The 26759-nt window shown below is 36.2% G+C and overlaps 1 protein-coding gene across 12 annotated transcripts in view; it reads right to left on the bottom strand.

The window, feature by feature from the left end:
• The window catches only part of LRRC4C (leucine rich repeat containing 4C), a 473541-nt gene that overhangs the window by 327660 nt on the left and 119122 nt on the right, over positions 1-26759 (bottom strand). Inside the window, exon 1 of one of the 12 annotated variants that reach the window (XM_077784228.1) lies at positions 1908-2346. The exons of the other annotated variants lie outside the window; for them this stretch is intronic. The gene's annotated coding sequence lies outside the window, so the exon portion shown is untranslated. Of the gene's footprint in view, positions 1-1907; positions 2347-26759 lie in introns of those variants that run through there. 12 annotated transcript variants of the gene reach the window in all.

Genomic DNA, 26759 nt, shown 5'->3' with positions numbered 1-26759 from the left:
GCCCTCAATTTCTGTAAACTCTGTATTTCTCTGCAGATATCCTGTTCTCCAGTCTCTTGAGAGCCTATTTATTTTTATCTTTAGGCATCACAGTACTGCCAATGCCACTAATGTCCCTTTCCCCCAAAACAGGAATATTTTTTATCCCCAAAAATGCAAGCAGATGTATTAGTTTCTCAGTTTGTCCTCTCCTGCACTTCTAACTTCCCTTTCTCATTCCCCATCACACAATCTTCATCCTCTTCCTTTCTGAATCATCAGAGTCTTCATCTTTGTACTCCCATTGTCTGACTCCCAGTCCCTAATAGGGTCTCTGTGGTTTCCTTTTCCCTTCAGTACCATTATGGTCTCCTAAGTACCAGAACAGAGTCTGTATTCCCCGTGGCAGAATCATCACTGTTCTGCAAGGCTTTCCGAATATGATGCCAGTTCTCTCTTTCCTATTTCTTATTATTAGCTGTCAGAAAATGAAATAATTCAGCTGTCTAACAAAACTTTAAGAGAATAAGCAGAAATAATTAATGGGAGTGCCATAATGATCACTGAGAACTGCTTATCTCCAACTGCAAGCAAATGCTAAGGTGATTTAGCAGATAACTGCTATGACGGCAGCAATTTCGCTCCTATTTTCTCTGACTTATTTTTCTGGGTTTGTAGTTATTTTAAGTTTTGGATATGAGAAAACACAAAATTTTTAGTTTCCTGAAATGGTTAAAAGAAGATAAAAATATCTGAAAATGCTCTAAAAATCAATCTAGATATTAACTTTCAAAGAATTAAATGAGAAGAGTAGGTAAGACAACTTTCTATGAAAGAGACAAAAGTTTATTTAAAATTATCTCCAAAGGCATGATGAAAATTAACATCAAGACGCTGAAGCTACCTGGAAAATTTCTCAATGCTGGGACATGGTCTTGGCATGCATTTTCCAGTCCTAGAGTTATCTTTTTCTTTTTCCTTCAGAATTTCAGTACTTATCTAAACAATATTATTTCTGTACATCTCCAATGTTGTCCCAACAGTCCTTCTACTGAGGGTTGTGAGATTTTTTTTTAAAGCACAAAGTTGGTCATTACCTCTTGACCAGCCATTAGTTTCCAAAACTAATGCACAGAGTAAACAGACTTCAGAAACATAAAAAGCAAGAACAGACTGATTTTTATCATAACAATTATGGTTATCATTCTAACACAAGCAGCCTTTTTCCTAAACACAGTCATTACCATATTAATGACAAGCCAGGTAGGACACAAATGAATGTGCTTTGTCCTACCTAGGGAATTAACTACCAATCCAGCCATTAATTCCAGGTAACTACCATGTTATTGAGGATTACTGCTGCACCAATCTTTTGTCATAAAACACATAGCAGTTAGACACAGCATTACACTTTTGCTATTATGAGATGCTTACATTGTGACACTTATAACACATTGCTTCTACCAATCCTTTCACAGGGAAAGAACACAGTCCCCACAGTATATGATGCCACTGACATCTCCTCACACACATGCTGATGGTTTCATTCCATTCACACACACAAGTTCATCACCACGTGACAACAAAAAATCTTCTGGTAATGCATGTAAGTGGTTATGCTTAGGTATTGGAAAAAAACAATGGGATACCAATGATCTAGTGTTATTATTAAAATAAATTGAAATAAGTTAGGTTGCTTACAGAGGAAGAAAGAAAATGTTTAGAAATGTTTCAGGGCTCAATTTGAGTCAAATAATAGAAAAATAATTTTTCCAAAGGCACAAAATAAATCACAGAGATTGAAATTCACACACCACCTTCACTGCAATTTTTCTGTCCTTGACCTTTGCTTTTTAACATCAAAAATATCAAGCAGAGACACCATTTCTAGAGAAAGACACATTACAAGAGTAATCAAAAGTACTTACAGGTCCTCTGTGATAGAACAGGGTACAGTGCCACAGCTTTCATTAAACTTCCTGGGTCAAAGAATCCAATAGTTCTGAACATTCAGGAGAAGCTGCAATGTGGAAAATTCTATGCTGTCTCTTCCGACACCCTCTAATGAGTCTTTTGTTGTTGGTTGTTTTATAAAAAAATATTGAGAAAGGGAAAAGAAAAAAAAGACAGTCTATAGAGTCTTGCAGGAAAGTCTTACTTGTAACAACAAAGAAACTGAAGCGCTGAAAATTCTTCAGAAAATAATGACAATATAGAGTTTATTCTGAAGAGCAATCCCTAAATGTAACCCAAATAAACAAAATGAAAACAATAGGCCACATACTGCAGACAAAATACAATCCAAATCAGATAGGCTGTGCAAGACACTGAGCTTTCCATGCGAGTTAAAAAAGCAGCACGTACCTTCTGGGAGCACAGCTAAGCAGTCAGAGAGCTGGTGTATTTTGGCCAGCAAATAGATAGGTGCTGACAGGGAGGCCAGATGGCATCCACCTAGTCCAAGTGGCTGGCTGCCTCTTGGCTGGCCACCTCATGGTGCTTCTATCCCTGCAGCAGTTAGTTGCAAGATTCTGTCTTCGACCCTTGCTTTGTTTAGTGAGGAGTCAATAGCAGACAGAATGTCAAAAGGAAAAAAATGCAAGTCTTGGGAGACACAATCTGATACAGGGAACAAGGTAAGAGAATGGAGAGGAGGATGTGCTACAGGAGAAAGGTAAAACCTGTCACTTAGATCAGCTGGAGTATTTAGCAGCTCACCTCTGCATTTCAGATGGAAACTTCAACAGAGGCTATTGACATTATAGCTCTTAATGGCCCTACCAAGTGCATTTAGAGTAAGACGCTTGACAAGGAAACACAATTCTCCCTCTTGTCCTTTCCCTCAAACTGCCAGAACTAAAGCTGTCATTCCTAAGCAGTCAGTAAAAACAAGACCTTTTTAAAAGGTTTTCTAGTATCAGAACAAGACAATTCTTTTTTCTTCTTCCAGTTCACAGTTTGAGTTTTTTCCCAGTTCTCAGTGGGGAATCAAATTACTAGATAGACTTGGAGACTAACTTAAGGACCTGTAATTGGTATGAAATGTAGTTTGGTGGCTTGCAAAACAAATATTATAAATATATATTGGGAGGGGAAATCTTATCCCGTCTACTACTTAATCTTTCTAAGATCACAAGCAACTGTAGCCTGTAATGATATTCTTGTTTTACACATGATGATGATTAAATCGTTAAAATCATCTTTGCTTTTATTTTTCAGATTAGTAATATTAAGTATTAGTTCTTACTTTTAAGAAGCTACCCCATTTCCCAATACATGGTAAAAGCAAAATGGTGGCACTGCTTGCTGATCTCCCATGAGGATAAGCCAACAGAGATCACCTCACCATCACCACTTGAGTTGACAACATTCACCTGTGGCAGATTATATTCTGTAAGGACCACCAGTCTTACTGCCTTTGAAAGAAGTTTTCTGGTTTAACTTAGATGATTCAACACCATACACCAGAGCCTATCAAAAATCAGCTCTGTCACTTCAACTGAGGAACTACTGAGCAACCACTACAGAAAACAGAACAACACTGGCATTTTCTTGCTTGAGTGACTACCACAAAAGTATAGAGCAAAGTAAGATCAAGAACATGTTTTCTTTCTTCCCTCAAATAGTAATGTCAGGCAGTTTTGGAGTTCAAATCTAGTTAAACTCTCACATAGGTATATACAGAGTACCCTGACAATAGTGAGTTTGAAAACACACTTCTTGCCCTGACCTCACAAGATTTTATTTGTCCTGCAGCCTCGATATCTTTTCTTTCCCACCTGCTAAGGAGACACATCCACTGTTTCAATGGCTTTTCATGAGAAAAACTTGAATGCAGAGTACATTAAAATTTGTCTTCATTATAGCTCCTTTCCCAGATCAGTTATTTCATTCTGCCTCAGTTTTCCTCGCTCAGTTGAAGAGAGCAGAAGTTCTGCAGTACTTCTAGCATTTCACTCATCTCAGTTCATGCAGTGAATATTGACACAATTGTGGTTTTATATTTTGAACTTCATTGTTCTGATTTTCTGAAGTAATGATTTTGATCATGGCTGATGAGGACCTATGAAGTTCTCCCACTCAAGATTTGCCTGAGCGCTATGCACTCTGTGACTCAGTTTATTGGCTTTACATCTGGGTTACTCTGGTTTAACCATCCTGGTCAGGCTCCCAGATGGAGTATCTTCCACTGATCTGGTGTAGTACTTCTAATATTCTTTGGTGTTCCTACAATAGCTCTATAAATACACAGTTTAATACCCAGGTTTATTTTTTTCTTTAAAGCAAACATATTAAAAATTCTTTACCTTCTTATGCTGTGCATACATAACAAAAGCATGGCTTCCATTCCATACATGATCAAGATTTAATCACTTGAATAGCAATGGAAAAAAAACCCCAGAAGATACTTCCACAAAATTAAAATTTACCTACAAAAACCTCATCTGAAACACTGTGATTCTGTTTTTAAAAGTTTGTCTTTGTACTAAATTGCTTTCAGACCCTTTCTCTCTGGCAAAACTGTTATGATTCTAGTTCCATTAAAGCCAAACCCTATATGGTTGTAGGAGGTGTCGGGATGGGATAAAAAAAAGGCATGAAGTACTTTAGTGGCATATATGACAACCACTTCAAAGCCATAAATCCTACAAAAGTACCTCAGAGAATAATGATCAGTCAAGACTTTAATCATCAGCAAAAGCGAGTTGAGAGAATAAGGAGGGCCCTAAGGGTAATAGCTGTAAAATGAAAGTGTCCACCGAGCGCATTTTTTTCATTACAGACAATTGAGCCATTTCTCAACCTTGTTTATCTTTAGCTTTTCCTGTTAGACCAGAGGGAGAGTAAGGGATATTACGACCAGCTTCTTCCAGTGAAGTAGAAAGAAAAATGCCAGAAACGCTTTAAGACAAACAATGCTACTTTCACACATCTGGTTATGTGCCCCTTTTGGGGGCAGGCCTTCAGGCTGAGTTCCAACCCCCAGTCCCTTGAACATCCAGACTCTGGCTGAAATCCAGACTCTGTTCTAGGCCCAGGATACACAACATACTTTGGGTATCCTAGCATGAATTTCTGAGTGCTGAGACATATAATCCCATTATTTGCATTATCCCTAACAATCCTATTGTCTCCTGAGCTTTGGTTGGATCCTTCATGCAGTCTACTGGCTGAAATTCACCCAGTCCCAGAAGACCTGGGAGATGTGACAGACATGTATATTTCTGTAATATGAATAATTTTTGCCCCAACTTTGAAAATCTTACCACTCTTTACCTAGTACTAGGTAGATTAAAAAACAGAAAAAGATAATCTGGAGATTTACTTTTAACTGGAGCCTGAAATTTTATCTGAAACAACAGAGCAGCGTTTGGTTTCCTCTTTATTTTTCCTGACAATTTCTGCATGATAAATACCCTTGATCTTTTTCTCTAAATTATGCAAAAGTGAAACAGTTGACATTACAATATATACATCTTTAGCAAAATGTCCAGAACCACAAATACAAGCTGAGTTTTTATAGACCAAGAGACTAAAATTTTCATTTAACTTGCTTGACTATTAGTTTTTAATTATAAGTTGAATTAATGTCTAAAAGACAAATTCAACATAGTTTAATTCATTTAAAATCTATGTATTGATTACAAACAGACCAAAACTGATCAACAATCTGGAAGTATATAATATCAACATTTTCCAGAATCTCAGAAAATGTTGAGTTGGAATGGACCCACAAGGATCATTTGGTGTGTTATAGTTTAATAGCAGCTGAAAAGATCTGCATTCAGCATGTAGTCTATTGTTACACTGTAGCTGTATTTCTGGGATGTTTCCTAATCCTATTTGCTTATCTTAGAGATAAAGAAACACCATGTGCGAAACAAAATTATATTTTTATATCTGCCTAGTATTCTTACTCAAAAACAAAACAAAACAAAAAAATTATAAACTCTTTCCGGATAAATATAGTTTAGTGTTTTAAGTAAATTGCAAAGCCAAATGCTAATATAAATTTAAACTACTCTTCTGACAGAAGAACTCAAACACAACAAATGGCTGAAACATTCCTAAAGAGCTAAGATTAAAATAGACACCTAATTAAGTAGCCCGAGTTAATGTAAATAGCCTAGGAATAGCCATGATTTTTCAATCAGTTTGCTATACTATTGCTATGTGAAGTTGTTGAAAAGCGCACATTTGCATCAGATTCCAGGTTAATTTTGCACACTTCTGTGAGGACACAAAGAGAGTTGGTACTCAATCTTAAAGGAACAGAAACCATTATAGAAACTACTGTCCTACTGTCTATCAAACTTGACCAAAGTAACACAGTTCTCACTTGGAAAAATGTGGAATCTGTTATTTTATCTTCTATTTCAGCCCAAATTAAGCAAAGAAAAAAACTCTGCTTTTTTTCCCTTTAGGAACCATAATTTGATGTTGTACATGCTCAATAAGATGAACTAGGTCACCTCCATCCATAAGGAAAGGATAAGATAAAAGTTCTTGTACGTACTGAATTTTTTAGGGACGACAGTCCACATTATTTTGTGGGGGGAGGGAAGCACCCCAAACAAAAAATCTGCTATTAATAATGAACCAAATAGCCGGATGGAAAATGAATGCAAATTGGACAAATTTCAACATCTTATTTATTTCCATTCCCTGATATTTCAAGGTTTTTTATTGTAAATTTATTTAAGCTACAGAATATATGATCATGCCTTTTAAAAAGAATGAAATTATAAGAATAGGATTGTCTGCATAACAAACCATTTAATTATTAATTTTTTCAGCAAAATAAATATTGATTGAAAAACTCCTAAGTGCTGATTATAGTCCTATATCTTCTGAAAATATTGTCTGCAATATTAGAAAATGTTAATTTACCACTATAACACACAGTTAGCAGTTAGTTTTGCAGCAATGAAGGGTCTCAGTGGAGTTATAAACTTCTTAATACTACAGAAAAATAAGACAAAAAGAAAAAATAAAACCAAAATATTAATACAGCTTTTTAACCACAACTTTCTAGTCTACCAACAAGCGGGTCATTATGGGAAGCTCTTCTCCTACCACCCAATTGCATATTCCTATTATGCCCCTGCAAAGATTTCCACTTCTTAAGGTGTGCAAAGCAGTCAGTTTGCAAGATTGTAACCTATTAGAACATAGAAGGCCATGTGGTGGAAACTTCATCTGCAGCAGGATATATGAGTGAGTTGCTGAAAAAAAGCAAGGGAGCTGTACGGCTCTTTTAAATTATAAACCAGCTATACTTGGTAAAAATGGCAGATCACAAGCCCTCTACTTTTTAACATCCCATTAAAAAGTAGCCATTGGGCAATCATTTTGCCCAAAGAGAACTTTTTGTCTTTAAAAAAACCTAAAAAATTCAATCTTTCAAGAAGTGAGAAAAATTGGTAATTTTTTTAATGCCTCAGTTGTTTCATAGGCTCTTCACTTCCTTTTGTTCTCTTCCCTTGTACAACACCAACTCAATTCTCTAAGTGACAAACTATTGCAGTTTATAAAATATTAGGTAAATAGCAACAGAAGCATAAGCGCACTCAAAGTAATTTAGATGTAAAAATAATTTGTGAAGGGATTGAGAAGTGGTTTTTAAGATGTGAGAATCTCAGCAAGAGAAACATTTCACAACCAGCCTGGTTTTGACATGTGACGGAAATCTTCAGAGATCACCCCTCTCATCATATTCCGCCATCTAGCAAGACTTCAAATATATCTAGGTCACATACAACACTCTGTCCACCCCCCCATACACCTTGGGTGGCCCAACAACTGTAAATATTTTATTACAGAGCTGGCCTATTTCTTCAGGCTATTTAGAATGTTAAATAATCATTTGGCAGTAAATAACTTATAATAAATGTTTTTCCCCTTCACTCTAGCATTTTTGGCTGCTTCAGGGCAGAATATTGGATCTTCTTCCTGTCTCTGGGCCAAATGGAAGATTTCCTAATTTTAAAAGGTCTGTTTCCTCCCTGCTAGTAAGCAAGCAATTGAAAGTTATTGACAAATCCCACTGGCTACCAAATATTCTCTTAGGAGCATTAATTTGCTTTTTCCATTCCCAGTATATTTATCATTGATTTCAAAGATTCTGACAAATATTCAGTGTAAAGCACCTACAACCACTGGTCCATCAGGTTGTTCATCTGGCCACAAGTCCCACTAGAGAGTTCAGCCTAGAGCAGTGCACTTGTAGCACATCATTCCCTTTTATGTGCTAGCCAGGGAAGCTGCAGAAGCACAGGGAAAGAAACTATAAACCAGAGTTTGGAGGGGAAGAGCACAAATCCAAACCCTCTCCTCTAGCAATCAGTCACAGAAAGAGCAAGTCAAACACTTCAATTGTATGTATTCTCAAGAGATTTGGAGTATGATTTTTAGCCAGTGATCTTTGTGGGTGTGAGGATGTACCTTTATGAGAGTAGAAAAAGCACTCAGAGAACCCAATGGAACATTTAAGATACAATACACATGGCAGATAGAGGATTTCCTATAAGTGATGATGTGACCTTCAGATTATTAATATATAAATTGCAGCAACAAATTTTCTTCCAAGACATTGGTATATACATAACACCTAATTAAGGAACAGTACAAAATTGCTATGCAACTACTCACAGATCCAACACATTCCCTTGTGTCTCATCTGATGGGTACACATTACACCAAGATGATGGATTTACTTATCTCTGTAGGGCAAGGTGCCTATCAAACATTCATTATGACAAGACCACAAGTTGTTGGTGTCGGTGCTTAGCACCAATCAACAGTGGATGGAAACTGTCATCAGCAGTTTGTTATCTTACTGTAAAACTTTCATACCTTCTCTCTGTGAGTTCTCACAGGCAGCCCTTCGCAACACCGACTCCTTTCTTTTTCTTCTGCACGGCAGGCTGACTTCTACCTGTCCCTTGCATGACCGCCTAACCCTTACCGTCCCTCACACAACCACCTGACCCCTTCCTCCTCACAGCACAACCAACAAACTCCAGCTCCCCTCTCAACTAGCTGACCCACTCTTTATAACACCCATCCTTATTGGACACAGCTGTGCCCTATTAAAGGCAAGGCTGTTCCTACTCTTTGGCAATTAGTACAGCTGCAACTCCTCAGAGGCGAGATTGCCTTCAGCATTATCTCTAGTCTCCTACAACCCATCCTCCCACAACAACTCATTCCTTATGTGGGGGGAAAAAATAGGGTCTGAGAAAAAACTCATAATTATGAGTGATGTTTTATTCCTTACTTCTTGTTTATTTTCTTTCTCTCTTCATGTCCAAAGTACCAGAGGCAAATGATGCAACAAATTGTTATCACAAACAAGTTGCATAAAAAGAAAATTGAAGAGTTTTTTTCTCTCTTCCTTCATGAACTGGGTGATATTTTAGGCAAGATTTTAAAAATCCATAAGGTTATGTGCAAAATAAAGGAATAAATCATGTTGCTGCTGTAACCAGAGGGTCACATCACTGTGAGGCTGAAATGCTTGTCTCCCTCTACTGCTTCATCAGAAAGATGACTAATAGGAATCTCAAGTGGCAGTCGTAACAAGCAGCACCCTAGGTAGAGCCTGTCACCTAAGCAGGCATGAAAGCAGGCAGAATGTCCTTTTCAGATGTCCCAGACTTCTTTAGCCTGCAGGGAAAAGCTGAGAGAAACTGAGAAATCTCAGTGTTGTGATACTCAGGACAGAGATGAGTTCAGAAATAGACTTTCAGTTTCTACAACTGTTCTCATATCTTGAAGCACAATATAACACAAAACCACCAAGAAATATAACATTTTCTGTCAACATATCTACATAAGTAAGTTTTAAAGTAAAGGGCACCTCAGAGGAAAGAGAAATTCATTGTGACCTTGCAAGAAGCCCCTCCTACCCCTCTCCCTTCCAGGGCACCCTCTTCTCTCACCAGAAGGTTGTGTCAGTGAAAGCTGTGGAAGCTTTGAAACTACAGATGAGGCTCAAGTTAGGGCTCAAAATGCTGCCTATACTCCCTCATATCCTGGAATAGCTTTCTACAAGGAACTTAATTAGATGCATGGCTGCTATGGCAATGCTTCCCTAACACAGAAACATCCATAGAAGTTATTATTAGAGTCTGAGAAATATTTTGTCAGCGAGTCTCAGATTGTACTCCTAGTTTACAAACAAAACAGACCATATGAAAGGCAGGTTCACTGCTTTGTATAAAATCAGATACAGATGCACAGAATTAATATAGCATATGTTTCATTTCTAACATCTGTATTCCAGAAATTCTCCTAAACTCCTGAAGAGGGCCTGTTTTGAAAGAAAAAAAATTCCACACTGAAAGGAAAAATAACATGATGCCACATTATTCACTAGATTACATGCAGTCTAGATTGAATTGGCCTTCCTTGGTGATGCAAGGGAAACAAGATTAAATAAAAAAGAACCTGTTAAAGGAAGAAAAACCTTGATCAATGCAAAATCACTTGACTGATATGAATACAGTTTTTACTGTTATCAGGATGGCTGGGGTGGGAAGTAGAAAAGGGTATTTGGATTTTTTGGGTTCTTTTGGGGGATGGGTGTTTGTTATTGGTTTGGGTTTTTTTTAATTCCACTACTGTTACTCAGAGAGACTGACAGTCTAACAAAATCTGCCTAGAACTGGATTGTAAGTTTATATTACACAGCATGTGTTCTGTCATTATTACACTATATGGTAGAATAATGGTCATAATATACAGTGCCAGAGGCAGAAGAGGCTTCTGAAAATCACTTAGGAATCAGGACTTCAGAATATAATCTGATTTTTTTTTACTATTACTACCTATTAAAATACAAATTCAAAATTATTATTATTCAATGATCCCGATCCAGGTACATCTGGAAATGAGTCAGTGCAACAAGCTGCTGTTTCAAAAATACAGCATATCAGTCCCTTAAGAAGGTATTAAATTCAATGTTAAAAAAAAAAAGTCAAAGCTCTTATCCATTATCTAGAAGTGTGGTGACATAATACTCCTCAGGCCTCAAAGTGAAGCCATTTTCACTTACAATGAGAAAACTGTTTGAAATAAATTCCAGCACAAGAAGTAGAACAGAATGAATGAACCAGGACTTATAAAGGATAAACCAAAAAAGTACCTGAAATAAGGAGGGAAAAAAAACCAAAAACTCACTTACTTTTAAGAAGGGAATTTGTTCTAACAGAGACAAACTTTTAGAATACATGAAATACATGAGACACTAATAAAAAAAATTGTTATGTTAAATATCTGATTTCTGCTAATGACAAAAGTAGCATTGAAAAGGGAGGGACTATGGAGGACATTTCTACAAAACTATTTACCTTTGATTCTTTAACCAAAAGTCATACTCGGCATCACAAAATCAAATTATTAAACATAGCACACCTATTTTAAGTATTGGTCACCTAAAAGAATGCATGTGTTCATTCAAAAAGTACATTGATGCCATAGTGGTGACATGATTCTAGCTTTAGGGAAGACCAACAATTACTAGGCAGTGATATGCCTAGGAACAGGACAAGTCTAGCTCTCTCTTCTCTAGCACCCCAAACTCTAAATGAGGAGGAAAGTACAGGAGTAGGGGCTACCAAAATCATCCAGGTTTGGGGGTGCTCTCCCCCTCTCCAGGGCTCTCATGAACCCTTTTGGTGACAGAATATTTGGCCTGATTTTTCATTTCTCTTCTGAGAAAATTTGTTATGATTCTTCCACAAACTAGCTTTTTCCTTCCTTTTCGGCAATTGCAAAAAAGCTTCCCAGCCGCAAGAAGGAGAGAATATGTAATTTATTAAAAACTTGCCTGGTTTCTGTGATACAGTGCAGCTTATCTTGTCTGACTGTTGGCTTCAAGCTAACAGGGTGACTTCCATAGGTCCTGTATTTCCCTTGTGCACTTCCACATCAGAAACATTGGTGCTTACAGAAGAAGGAAGGGAGAAGTAATTCCTTTAACTTTCCTCAGGTGTGCTGCAAATTTAATTTCAACAGCCTACCCACTCAATCTGCTTGAAAACCTAATGCAGCTGGAAGCTACTCAGTCACTGAGGAAGATGACAGCATTGACCTCTCGTCATCATAAAGTCTAGTGTAAGATTCATATCAAATTCCAGTCAAGGCTTCAAAAATAAGGTTACATGTCTTCCTAATGTTCAACCACAGTGCGAGTTCTCAGTACTGTATTTGATAGTGCTTTTCATACATTTCTGAGCTTGATGTCATTAAACAAATTCACCTTGTTTGAATAGCTTACTCTCAGGAAAAGTTTACTAGCAAAATTACACTATTTGGTTTTTTATATTGGGCTCTGCCAGTAAGAATGTTCTTTGCTATTTCCTTTTCCGAAATAATCACTGTTAGAAAACCTCAGGCAGCAGCGCTCATTTAATTTGTAATATCCGGCTTGAGCCCAGACATTACATTGTTTAAAGGGCACATACTGGAAATTACATGTAATTGATTATGGCTGACTGTAATCAAGTTAAATGTTTTGATAAAACCAAAGATGTCATCATTGTTCTGCACCAGACTTGGCATTGCATTTTCCTCCCTCTAATATCTGAATAATAAAAAGAACTAATCATTCAAGAGAAAATACATCCAAAACTTCTTAAAAGGAAGCAACAGTCAAAAATGTTGTTCTGAAGATGGAAATATTTAGCATCTGTTGGCTCTGGAATTTAGATCCCTTCAAAACAAGCAAGCATGTGGAGGACTAGAATGCATTTAATACACCATAGTACTGGTGTGTGCAAAGTGTGATGAATTACTGTGAATTAATGTTGCAATTTTCAAGGTAAGACCTAATTATATCATAGATGTATCACAGAATGCAAAATGCAACACCGCTGTAACCCTTTCTAATTAATGTTTTGCCTGTTTGCCTGAGCTATCTGCCTTTTCCTTTCCACTGGTAGTAAAGCAAAAAGGAAGTTTGAAAACTTTCATTAGAAAAAACACATTAAAAAGTAGCTATTTAGGTCTCAGTTCATTTGTTGGGTAAGAATGAGGGGTAAAGCTTACAAGGAATTAAACTTATCTATTACAATAAAAACCCCTACAAAACATTCCATAAAAAATCAATATGGATACACCGATGCATGGCAGTGAATTGCTAATCATTGATTCATGTGATTCAAGGCTTTGGATTCAGAACATTAAACTGAACAGTTTCCCATAGTTTATCAAACATACACAACTTCTCTTGACTAAGAAAAGGTTGGATACTGCAAGGACAGCATATCACTAAGATTCTGGAAAGAGATAATGCACATTGTGTTACCATCTCACCTTCCTTAGATTATGTTATCTTCAGGGCTTCCTGAATCATTAATTCCTGTTAATAGTCAGTCTGCTGTCACTGTACTGAAACTGATATTGCCCTCAAATCAACCAGTTTTACTTCAACATATTATCATGTTCCCACACTCAGTGCTATTGATCTGCTCTTTAGATTAGACACAGCCCAGAGCAGAAACCAGTTCTGCCCTGCTCAAGTAGCACATGGCAGAGATAGGTTAAGACTTCTGCCATCTCCCAGTTGACAAATGCAATTTTAGGAGTTTTTAACTCAACTACAATGTAAACACTTAAGTATTAATTTCTGAAATTACAGTAAAAATATGAAAGGAAAAATACACAAATTTTGGGGGGAATGAGAATGAGAGACTGCACCACAGCAGAATTCAACTAAATTTGCCAATACAGAAACAAATTCTGTGATTCTGGTGTACTACTATTATACTGATAATAATAAATCAAGAAAATTCTAAGTGCAGTAGAAATTCCAAGTGCCAAAGATATGAGCAAATAATGTTAATGACAAACAAGACCTCACTCTAATTCAAAAACATCAGACCCAAGGTTCATATTCCGTACATTTCTTTCCAGCTAGGTATTCTGCTGAATGGCTTTATTCGTGAAAACATTTGCCAAGATTATGTTTGAACTCGTTTAATTAAAGTTTGTAAAGTGGTTTATGATCTAGCAGCAGAGCCATGCTACAGCAGTAAAGTATTATGTCAGACCTATGAAAATATGAACTTACCCATTCATCAAGTGAATTAGGTTTCTCTCACTAATTACTTTGAATATGATCTAATTTCCCACAAGTATTATATTTTGCTTAGAAACCACATAAGTAAACTCTACTCCACCCTATATCTACCACTAACTTAATTGCAATACCAGCTGAAGAATCTCTCCTTTTGTACATGGATTTAAAGATCTCTGTTGTTTTCATATGCAAGTCAAGGTTTGCCTTCACAGTATTAAGACTTCATCCAAGCTTAAGACTCTTTCTGTTATCTTAGCTGAGATAATTGATTTTCTTGCTTCCTTTTACAGAAAGAATTCAGTATGATAATGAATTCCCAAAGAATACCCCTGCCAAAGTCAGAAATATGGAAAAATAATTTGAGAGATGGCTTATTTTTCTGAAACACTGTGTTATAATTTAGAGTTCAGTGGGCCTTTCTAAATGCATACAGAAAATGTGACATGGCCTAAATTGCCAGCATCAAAAGCTAATAGAAAGAGCTACTAGACTAAAAAGGAGCATGCAATTACACTCCGAAGATGGGTGGACTCAATTCTCTGGAATTACAGATGTCAATTGCTACTAGATTGGCAAGTACTAGAGAAGCCATGTGCTGGGACTGGTCATCTCTCTGTCCATTTCATTTTGAACCTCATGGTATTTGATGAGCATAGACTGTTTATGGAATAGAGCCTAGCCTGCTTAGGGAATAAGGAGGATTGTATTTTCTTTCCTTACTTCTTAGGAGGCAATGAGCCTTTCAAAGAGTTGTGTTTACACCCCACAAATAAATCTGTCCTTTTACCCTGAATTTCTGCCTTATACAGGACTTCCTTAAACTTCTATTTCAAACCTAACATCTTTGTTGCTCAGCCCTCATTATCATTATTCCTTATCCCTTCTGTCAGTCTCTGTGACTGCACACACAATTTTCATTTTCTTCTCATATTCTTGCTAGTAATTTCTCCTCCAATTTGACATTTTACAATGTCTACCTCTGTACTGTATTTAATACCACCTCATTTCTGCACTTCATTTGCTTACCTTAACATTTAATATAGGCCTAAATATATAATAAACCATCTTCATAGCTATATAAACCATCCTTTGAAATTGTTTCTCAACAATGAGGCAACAAGAAAAAAATGGCAAATACTTTACAGAAGGAAAATAAGCGAGGGACTGACTACAAAACAGAGCTACAATACAGCTAGATTTAAGTCTAAGAATGTTTAGATATTTTTGAGCTATTTGCACTAATTCAACATGACATTTTGACAACATGAAAGGTACATAATATTTTATAAACACATTACTACCTGTCCTCTATGTGCACTAAAATTTTGTTCTTTCTTGAAGTCCTGAATATATGTAAAATAAACATTCAGCTACAGAATTTCCTTTCGCCAACCTCAACTATTCTATGATTCTGTGAAATGCTATTATTTAAAAGTTCTTTAAGGGCCACATATTACACAGTAAGCAATATTAAATATTGATGCTAATTTCCTTCATACCAAATGATTTAAACCCCCAGAACATACATAATGTTTCATGAAATTGTAGAATATCCTGAGTTGGAAGCGACCCATCAGGATCATCATGCCCAAACCCTGGTTCTGCCCAGGACACTCCAAGAGTCACACCATGTGCCTGGCAGCATTGTCCAAACACTTCTTGAACTGTCAGGCTGGGTGCTATGACCTCTTCCCTGGAGAGCCTGTTCAGTGCCTGCCACCCTCTGTAAAAAACACCTTTTCCTGATACCCAGCCTAAGCCTCCCCTGACACAATTTTGGGACATTCCCTTGGGTCCTGTCGCTGGTCACCAGAGAGAAGAGATGGGTGTCTGCCGCTCCTCTTCCCCTCATGAGGAAGTGGTAACCTCAGTCTCCTCTCCTCCAGGCTGAACAGAACAAGTGACTTCAGCTGCCCCTCACATGGCTTCCCCTCCAGGCCCTTCACCATCCTCACAGCCCTTCTCTAATCCCTTAATGTCTTCCTTATATTGTGGCACCCTGCAGACAATATTCAAGGTGAGGCCACCTCTGTGCAGAGCAGAGGGGACAATCACCTCCCTTGCCTGGCAGGTGATGCTGTGCCTGATGCCTCCAGGACAGGGCTGGCCCTCCTGGCTGCCAGGGCACTGTTGGCTCAGATCCAACTTCCAGGACCAGGACCCCCTGGACCCTTTCCACAGTGCTGCTCTCCAGCATCTTATTCCCAAGTCTACACACATAACCACATCTGAATTTAAATCATTTGTTTTATGCTCTTAACTAGTCACCAGGGAGATTTGAAGACACCTGAGGTTTAGTTCTCAGTAGGCAAGGTGCTTTTTCAAAAGGGTTTACCTTCTTCTAATTGGACATTTTATTATAAGACTCAATACAGAATTTTACCTTAAAACAAAAATCCTGCTCTCTGGGAACTGAGATCACTTTTATACACCCGGATCAGCAGGTAATGGTATTCTGTGTGTGGGAGAGGTTGGTTTTTTTAAAAAAATACAAGGTAATTCTTCACTGAAAATTAAACAGATTAAATTACTCTTTTAATTGGAAATTACGCAAATAGAAAATTGCAGGGTGGTGGCATATTTTGTTGTTTCCTGGGCTTCAGAGACATGCTCATATTCTGTCTTTACCCAGATAAAACTATTACTATGTAGCCCATGGCAATAAGCAGTCAAAATTCTTTCACCAACAGTACTAGACTAGTATATTCCTTTTTTGTGATGACCAAGTTACTAAAGTGAGGAGACCTTGTTCCAGAAAAGCAATACAGTTCAGAAACAGGGAATTATAAAAAAGTTTCATTTCTCCACCTCTGCATGCAATTTCTAATCTTCCACTGAAAGTCCACTCAAGATTTCTAATCCATTTGTACACCCTTCAGGAATTCCATGATTTATTATAAATGCCAAAGACCATTTATCTTAACCAGTCAAAGGAAAAACACAAAGACCTCAAGTTTTTTTTGTTAGTATCTTGCAAAGTATTTCCCTCTGAAGAAAACTGTAATTGTGTATTCACTTATCTACTTAATGATCCACAATGATTTTTCACTTGGCAGGTGTAGTACCCATAAAACAAATGTCCACAGAAAATCCTCAAGTTAAAAGTATAACCTACTGGGCAGACCAAGAGTTACACAGTTCTTCAGATAGTGCTGAAGAGGAGGATGATGTAGGAGGTCATTTCTGTGCCCTTAAGCAACCGCTTGTACATAAGAATGTGAGAATTAACATTCTTTTTAAAATGTAAATTACATTGAGAACATAGTTCAAACATCTCCTTTGACCAAACATTTCATTGTGAAGAAACTGATAAAGTTTTATAGATTTTTGAAGCACCTCTAGCAAGTGGCATAAAAATATAGGCTCCATTTACAATCTTTAATAAAAGTGTGACTTTACAGGACTACAGAATAGTTATTCAAAAACTGAATTTCTTTCTCAGATCCAAAAATAAAAACTTACTTTCATTTTTACATAATTAAAACCATTTACATATATTCAGAGGAACAGCATGACCTTACCTTATAGAATAAGAGTGAGAAAATTGAGAAGTTAATTTCTACTAAAAAAAAATTAACAGGAAGGTCCTTCTCAAAATCATAATCAGTTTCTCCTAAAAATGTGTCTGCTATTATCAGAACCTGAGGTATTGATGATTCTGAGATTGTAGAAAGTCTCTGTCTTTCTGCCCCGTTGCCAAAGAAGAAGCCATAATTCGTCTGTGCTGGTTTTCAAGGTTGTTTATTCTGTTTATCTCTAACATGTTCTGCTGCCCTGCCGCAGCTCTGTCCTGTAGGGCAGCGTGTGGGGCTCTGCCCTCAGTGGGATGTTACAAACATTAAATACCAGAAACTCCCTGTGCTGGATTTACAATAATGTGCCAATATCTATCACCTACATTGAACAGTGTGTCCCCAGCTTAAACCAATAGAAAAATGCCAACACTACAGTGAAACATGGAGGGCATCAAGGAGAAAAAGGACAAGACACATCCAATTTCCTCCATCTTGTTGCCTTTGAACCTTAACCTAGAAACCTAAAATTTTACTTTTGCACCCATGCCACACTTAATTATTACTTCTATCAAACACTCAGAGCTTGTAATTCATCCTGTAAGATTGAAAACTCTTTTCCATGGACAGAGATCACAGACAGTGTCTCTTGGGGCTCTGTACAGGGGGGTTCCTGACCCCCTGCCAGGGTCCCAGAACTTCCAGGGCAGCCAGAGGGAAGCCCTGGATTCACACTTGCTATGACTATCCTCTCATGTATCTTCCAGGTCAGACAAAAAAAGCCAAATACACAATAACATCACAGAAGTATTCTTGTCCACATTCTGACAGGAGTTGTGGTTACTGCTTTCATTCAAAGAGAAGTGCCACGGTATCCACTCTGAACTACCTTAGCATTTACCTGGTTTCAGAGATCAGATTCCCCTGAAGGTTGAAGCTAAGTATCAAGTGATGATCTACAGATTTACCATTCAATTTTTTGATCTGTACATTGTTTTCCAGAGGACAGGTGATTAGAGATGTACTGAACTATTGACTGCTTTGTTAAATCTTTCAGTTCAGTCTTTTTTAGCATTATTGATCCAAGGATGAGAATAGTACACAGACCTTGGCAACATAGGCAAAAATAGGGACTACAGGCTACTGAGCACAAAATGAACAGCTACTGCCTGAACTGCTTCTCGTGGTGAACTGATACACGATTGCACCGTGAGGATAATTGATGTCTCCAAGTGGATCTGAAAATAATACTATTTCCAATTTCCTAAATTTTATAGTACACACACGGAAGTTCTGCCTTTCCAGAGGAATACAGACACTACGCAGTATGGAATAGGTAACAGCTGTTGCTACCAAGTGCAAGAAATATTGAACCAAAAATATAAAGAGTAACCACTAAACTCCCACTGATTACATTCTTAATGGATGCAAGAACTCTGAAAACAGCAAAACAATAATTACTAACAATATATTTGAAATATACTAATCAACTACAGGTGTACACAAAAAGGGAAATGCAGTCCTCTCTTATCTCTTGAGGGCTATCAAGGAAACACAAAATGTAAATATTCAATTGTAACAGATGTCAGACCTGATGAATATATCAATTTTCATCCCTGAACAGATATTTTTAACAGCCCAGCAGGAGTGTACACATTTCAGTAAATATCCACATGTTCTAAAACTGAGAACATTTTTTATTTGTAAGAGGACCACTGCATTAGAAAGATTATTACAAGAAAATACTCATGGGAGAAGTCAAGCTTTCCTTTGTAATTAAACTTTATTTGAAACTGAAACAAAAGACTTCCTAAAAGAGATACTTGTAAAGCTTTCAAAACAGTTTTCACTCCTAACAGCCATGCAAGATTTAGAAAACATTTATAATATTTGACTTTGTTCAAAAGCAGAGAACTTTTTTTGTTCTTCATTTCCAGACCAAAAAAAAAAAAAAATCAGTGTAATAAGACAAACAAAAGCAAAAACAATTTCCATGTTAGAAATGGTTTGGGCTTTTGCTCTCACAATTCTCAGAATTCTTCTTTTTGTAGTATCAATGAGGTTGACCGCAAAAAACCAGTTCATGAACCTGTTCTAAAAAGACATTATTTGTAAGAATACTCTTTCTTTAAACTCACAATTGTTTGTGTGCAGCATGCAAACAGTTCTAACATTTCAAATTCTTTTTCCTAAATTTATCACAACTTCTTCTGAACTTGTTTGGGAGGGGTGAAAAGTATTTCTGAAATTTCTGATTTTTTTCTCCACTATTTTCAAATCACTAATATTTGAAAATTTGTTCCAAAGCAAGACTTAAGAATTCTTTTTATGGATGAACTAACCTGCTGCTCAAGGGAAAACTGACAGAGGAGCAATCAAATGAAACAGATGAAAAGAAAGCTCTGACCCAGTGGGACAAACGTAGAGATGATATATTTCAACTTATGGATAAAATGTTAAAAAGTAAAAAAGATTAATCTAAAGGAGAAAAAGCAAGCACAATCTCAGTCTCAGTACTTGAACTTCAGCCAGATGTGAGAGACAGTAAAATGCCAAAACATAGCAAAAAGTAAAGCACTTTCTATAGTTACCATTTCACTTCTGAAGACCTCATCAGGGAATCAGAAGTGCTTTAAATGAGCAATGATTGAAAGGAGAAAGATTTGTGGATGCCTCTGCTTGTATCACAATCTAGTTAAGAATATGAAAAATGTGATATCAAGGACATCTGTTCTAATTTCCTGCTAAGGTCTAGCCAAAGTGAATAAGCATTTTTTTTTTATTCACCCTGTGAAGTCAGCAGAAATTTTTTTACCTAAGGAACAAAGGAAAAGCAGTAAGAGACAAAATAATTTCTCATTAGCAGATGAAAATGCAATTAAACAAAATTAACATTACAAAGCAAGACAATTATTCATATAGTAAAATTCTCAAGGAGAAAAAATAAAATGCTTAAAACCAAATATTGTGTTCAAACTGACTCAACATCAGCAGAAAACTGAACAAAAGTGTCAATTGTATAGTTGTATTTCAAGATAGTATATGAATTATGGTCTGGAGATCCACCTGGTTGGGTAATAAGAATTAGATTCAGTTTGGTCATGATGTGGAAACAAAAAAAAATATCATCTGATGCAGTGCAATATTGCAAGTCCTTTCTGCATTCATCTGTCACCTTGGAAAACTTCACCCCAAATTTCCCATTCCCTCCTAAGTGAGACTTCATTAGTTTTATTTTAGCAATATGTACCTGCACAGAAGTATCCCACAGGTACACACATGAGAAATGACGGGCTAGATATTTGCAGCTGCCATCCCAAAGAATGCTTGTCAAGAACCAAATACCCAAATATCTACATTATTTACTCAATTGAACAGTTGAAATTTAGCAACTCAAGTGAAATACAGCAGACAGAAAAACAGTAACAAAAATAATAAAATAATAAACAATAAAATAAAATAATAAACAATTTCTACTATCCCTACTACAACAAATGAAAACTTTCAAAGTCAAAAATTACCACAAATATTCACTAAATTTAAAATTTATATATGGAATTCAAACAGGTAGAATTTCTTTTTGTGAGACAAATACTGACCTACAGAATCTAGAAGAGTTCCTACAGGAGCCAAGGCCTAATTTACATCCTTTAGAAACTGTAAGAACCTAAAGTGAAAAAACAAAACTTCCCTTATAAGTCACCATCTACTCCCACATGGGCAACATGATTACTGTAAGCAAGAACAATGTTATCAGTTTCCAGTGCAATTTAAACTAAGTGTAAGAATTCCTTAAGAAGAAAAATCACCTTACATAGGAAAAATATTTTGGGAAATGAACTGCACTTTAAAAAGAGACAGTGTGCAAATGAAAGAGAGACTAGTGAGGACTTTGGGATTTGACTTTAAATTGCTTGCAGCTGAAGTAAATTTAAAAAGACTGTTAAGAGATGAATTTTTTCTGTGTCTGAAAAAACAATAAAGAGTAGAAAATGACAGAAGGAAGAAGGATTATAAAGATAAACTGAAAACTTTCTTTTCAAATCCTACTCTCTCTTTCTGGTCACACACAAAAAGAACTAACCATTTCAGCAGAAGAAACTTATGCAAAATAAATTTTCCCTCACAGACTGTAGAAACACTCAAAAATTGGCAGTTTCAGTGAATCTTCTTTACTGCTTCTCTAACTGCAAAAAGGTGGGACAAAAGGGAGGAAACTTCCCTGAAAACAACCACAAACTTTTGTTCTGACAGAGGACTAAAGACAAAAATACATCCTTCTCAAACTTCAAAACCAAAATTCAGTTATAAAAGTTTCCTAAAATTTGTACTTTTTCCCCCCAGCCAAAAGTTCCAGAATTAGTATTTTAAATGGGTCACTTTGGTTTACTGCAAAGCACGTCAGATCTTTGGCTGAAATAATGCCTATATACACACATCCCTTTTGAGTTCGCCTGTTTTTTCTTAACAAAATTCTATGCCTCATAAACACCAAAAATGGCTTTAAATATTAAAACAATCTGACTGATGCAGAAATACATGATAAAAGCTTGAAGTAAATGTCAGACATTAGGATTTCTTCCTCTCAGGAATTTAAAAAACAATCTGAATTGGTTTTAACATGTCCAATTTTATTTTCAATATTTAGATTCACTTATATTAATGCCATTCAATACTGATTTAACTGCTATTAATTACAGAAAAGCAAGAGAAAAGCTAACCTTGCACTAGTCACAGATATGAGCAATGAAACACAGATGCACTTTTCTTATCAAGATACAACTCTCTTTACAGCAGCATTTTCTTGCAGTAATATACAAAGACCATTAACCAGAATGCAAGAAAGGCTCAGTGGATTTTTTTTTTTTAAATCCATGTACCAACATACATCTACCCAAATGTGCAGATGCAGAAATGCACACGTATGAATTCAAACACATAGTGAGAATCCTTCTGTTATTCAGCACAGCAATTCTTGCATATGAATGGGAAAAAAATTTAAAAAGCATATTTCCCATATATTTGGGAAGAAATGCAAAAAGAAGAATTGAACTCAGTAAGCATCAAAACAAAAGCCATTATTAAAATGTAGATATCTACAATCCCATAACAGTCCAATATATTAATTGTCAATGCTGCTCTGACTTCTGAGCTTTTTTTTGTTTTCCCTTTAGCCTTAGGTTATATCATGCACCTGTACAACAGATGGCAAAGCTGTGGGCCACTGCCTTAAAGACCCAGCACAGGGACCTGCAGCCTTCTCCAGACATCTGTATAACAACCAAGGGAATTTCCACCAAAAAACCAATTGTCTAACTCTCTGAAAAGGGTTTTAGTATGTTTTCAGTGGAAGATGAAGGAAAAATTGTAGATCCACTGACCATATTAGAAAACAAATTGAGATACTTTAGCAGTGAAGCATTCTCTGTGACTGCTTTGACAAGAGTAACTTCCCAAGGGAAAACAATTAGAAGCAAATGACACAAGATGAATAAGGGTAGGTCCAGATCACACAAGAGATAAGATACACTGTAAATCTTATATTGGTCTCAACCCACCTTTTAATACTTATTTGAACTTTCTCATAATTAATTTGAATTCTGTTTCTTTAATTTTTTTTATAATTAATGAAACACTGAATTACTCTGATGCATTTAGAAAATAAACCAGAAATATATATACAATTTTCCATTTTTATAATGTTATCCACAGAACAGACTTATCCCTTCACTGGGTCTCACCTGTCAAAGCAGCCATATTTCAGCAACAGCTCAATCCAAGCCTACTTTGATGCTTCAATTTTTTAGCACATTTTGTATCAAAGTGAAAAAATGCTTACAGGCTGACAATTTTGTGCTTCTATACTTATAACAGGTGAAAAGGCAGAACAATGAAAAGCTGTTCAAAGAGCAAGACACATAGAGAGCAGTTTGCTTGCATATGGTATTTACCAGGAGATCTCTCAGTAAAATGTAATAAACCCAACATGTCCATTTTTTATTTCTACAACTTGTGAGGTTAAAAGATTGCTTACTCCTTTGCATCTTCTAGCACCTTCAAAGGATCAGTGTTTGTGGGAACCCAGACCTGTTCTGACAAGAATATAGCAGCACTAGTAGAAAGCCAAAATCTGTGACACTGAACATTTTAGACCAATTCTTTATAGCATTAAAAATAAACATTTATCCCAAAACACATTGACTGCTTCTCATTAGAACAATATAACATTTTTGCCTATTTTAATTTTCCTTCATATATTTCTTCTCTCTGTTTACTGCTCTACATCACATGAAAAAAGATGCCAGATGAAAAGAAATTGCACTGGTAGAAAAAGGAGCAAGCATACCAGAAAATTTCTCTATTTTTTTAAATTTCCTTCTCATTAAGAGAAAATTCATGGCAAATTGGAGGAAAAGTAAATTCAGTTCATACTTTGTAGCTTAAAATATTATTTCTATAAGCATTACTGCAGGCCATAGTAGCAAGTTAAACCAATTCAAACTGTGCTGAAGCACCAGTAGAGAACTGAACAAGGGTCAGAAAAACTGTACAATGATTATCATTATTTTAAGATTTAATACACAAAAGAAGACCCACCTTTTCCTCAACGTTGCTTACAATTAAAGACGGAACACCAGACCAAGCTTGTAACATTATTAATGACTAAATAGCTGAAAGGGGAACCTTTGAAATCAGTGACACAGACATTCAAAAGGGTCTGTAAAAAGGAAACCTCAAATTAATTGACCAGTATGTCAAATAATTTTGTAGAATATCTCAGGATCCATGATTTTGCATAACAACATGATAACAACTAAGGCAAAGTGGAAGAAAAAAACAAAAGTATACAAAGAAGCTTCTTTTATATCAGACATTGGTATACAGACAGAAAAAAATGCATACTGCAAAAAATAGTACAGAAAAGATACAAGATTTCTCCTATGATCAGTATATCCTCACATAACGATATGCTCCCACATCCCCCAAACTGAGCACCAGTAAGGTTTTCCTTTATTACTTATACAAATAATTATCTAATTATCTAAGTAACTTCACCCACATCCTAGAAATACAGTATTTTGACATCACCTCCAAAATAAAACATTCTACAGGAATGTACCATCCATATCCTATATCTAACTTATATTGTCTACAATTAAGGATATCCAAATAAATTTGGTATTAAAAAGCAATCTGCCTAGTGACTCAAAAAGCTGGGGGAAGGTGAAGTTGTCTGAGTCACAGAAAATATTCAATACTGTGCAGGCAGATTTTGTTTTATTAACTAGAACTGTGTAGGATTTAATTATCTGAATGAACCCTCTCTTTATTAAATGAACTCAAAACCTTCCTAAAGTGAGAACATACATGCACCTGTCAAATATAATAGGAGAGTACATGTACTGCACATATGCACATGGTGCATGTATTCTAACAAGTAAGAAAAAAAATCCAAAAGCTATATACATGGATTCATGGGTAAAGGATGCAGTTATGTACTCATTCTTACTTGAGATACATCAAACCAGAAGAAACAGCATAAAGAGATTGTACTAAAAAAATAGGTTAGAGGGGATGTCCACAACAAGGTTCTTGCAATCACTTTGGCATCACTGGATTGAAGCAGGTAGAGAGGAAGATGGTTTCACAGAAGAGTTACAATTCAAGATATTTTAAAACCAGTGGTGCTGTATTTTTCATGGATATAATTTCCATCACTTGGGGGCTTGGGAAATCCGAAGGCTGAGTGCCAGAATTATTTTTCTGTGCTATTTGAGAAGATGTTAAAAACAAGTCCACTTATTTCTAAACTGGATAAAGTTCACACAGCTATAAGCAGAGTCTTCCCCCCTCCAAAAACAAGGCAATTTTTTTTCAGAAAAAGTCATAATACAAATAATTTGATGGTTTCAATCAATTAAATAGTTACAACAATCACTTAAAAATTACAATTCTATACCTGAAGTTGACATCAAATTAATTATTTACTGATTAAAATATACAAAAAACTGCTGCAGCTGTCTCATAAAATCTTAACAATAAATTGCACTTCTTTCCCAAAACTACATTTCCAGTATAGTAGTTACTCACAATGCAAACACAGCAAAGATACTATGATGTGACATGGAAAGTTGCAAGAACAGGGCAAGAAAACCCATTGCCTCAAAAAAGAAAATCTTCCAATCGTGATGCTGGACTGAGTCTCAAAAAACTTACTTTACACATATACCACAGGATTTATTACCTATGTCCCTGTCCTCTGTCCTCAACAGTCGCTTTGTGTTTGTTCCTAACCAAGGAGAAAGAGTAATACTTTTCCCATTAGCAGTCTCTAGCTCACAAGACCTTCTTGGGAAAAGTGGACAAAAATATGATATAATTTTTGAGTACAGTCACCCTAGTGGCTCAATGCATCAGAGAAATGAGACTTCTTTTAAGATAGTGTAGCCTAGTACCATACAAAAGATTCCTTCAGTTATTTTCACAAGAAAACAAAGCATTAAGACCTACCTAATATTTCACACTTCATTGCATAATTCCCACAGTGAGGGACAGTGAACACCCATAATAAAACCTACATCAGCTGGGGCCATGAAAGTTTACCCACATTTCTCCAGATTCCCTAACATGCTAATTTTGACTGTGCTAACTCCAACCATATTACAGCCACTCAGAGTTTGTTATTACTTAACTTTTGCCTAAAATGCCAATAGCTTTTGACATAGAACTTCTGTCACTTCTGAGAGACCTACGAGGAAGTAAACACCTTTGATCAGCCAATATTAAACAAAGGATGCAAGAATAAAGAGCAAAAGAAATTCATGGTTATGTTGAAATACATTAACAAAGACTACTTACATTATCATAATGTTCAGTACCTTAACATTTTCAAAGAAATTAATATAAAATCAATAGAAGGCAAGAGACAGATCAAAATATTATTAAATATATGGCAAAACTCTTAAATTAAAATATAGTTTAAAAGTGTGGATGAAAGAGATTATTAATCTTCTTCCAGGTCAAAGATTAATAATGAGCAATAACACCAGCAGCCAGCAGCCTTCCTCCCTCCAAATTACTCTTGCACTAGCAATAGATCTAATCCAGGTTGATTAGATCATTTAAACAAGGGAGATACTATCCTGAGAAGTCCTGCCATTCTGAGTAGACTTGTGTCAATA

Source organism: Lonchura striata, chromosome 6 (genome assembly GCF_046129695.1).
Source record: "Lonchura striata isolate bLonStr1 chromosome 6, bLonStr1.mat, whole genome shotgun sequence".
NCBI classification, from domain to species: Eukaryota; Metazoa; Chordata; class Aves; order Passeriformes; family Estrildidae; genus Lonchura; species Lonchura striata.
The sequence above is the reverse complement of the archived record's forward strand: the minus strand, read 5'-3'. Positions and strand labels throughout refer to the sequence as shown.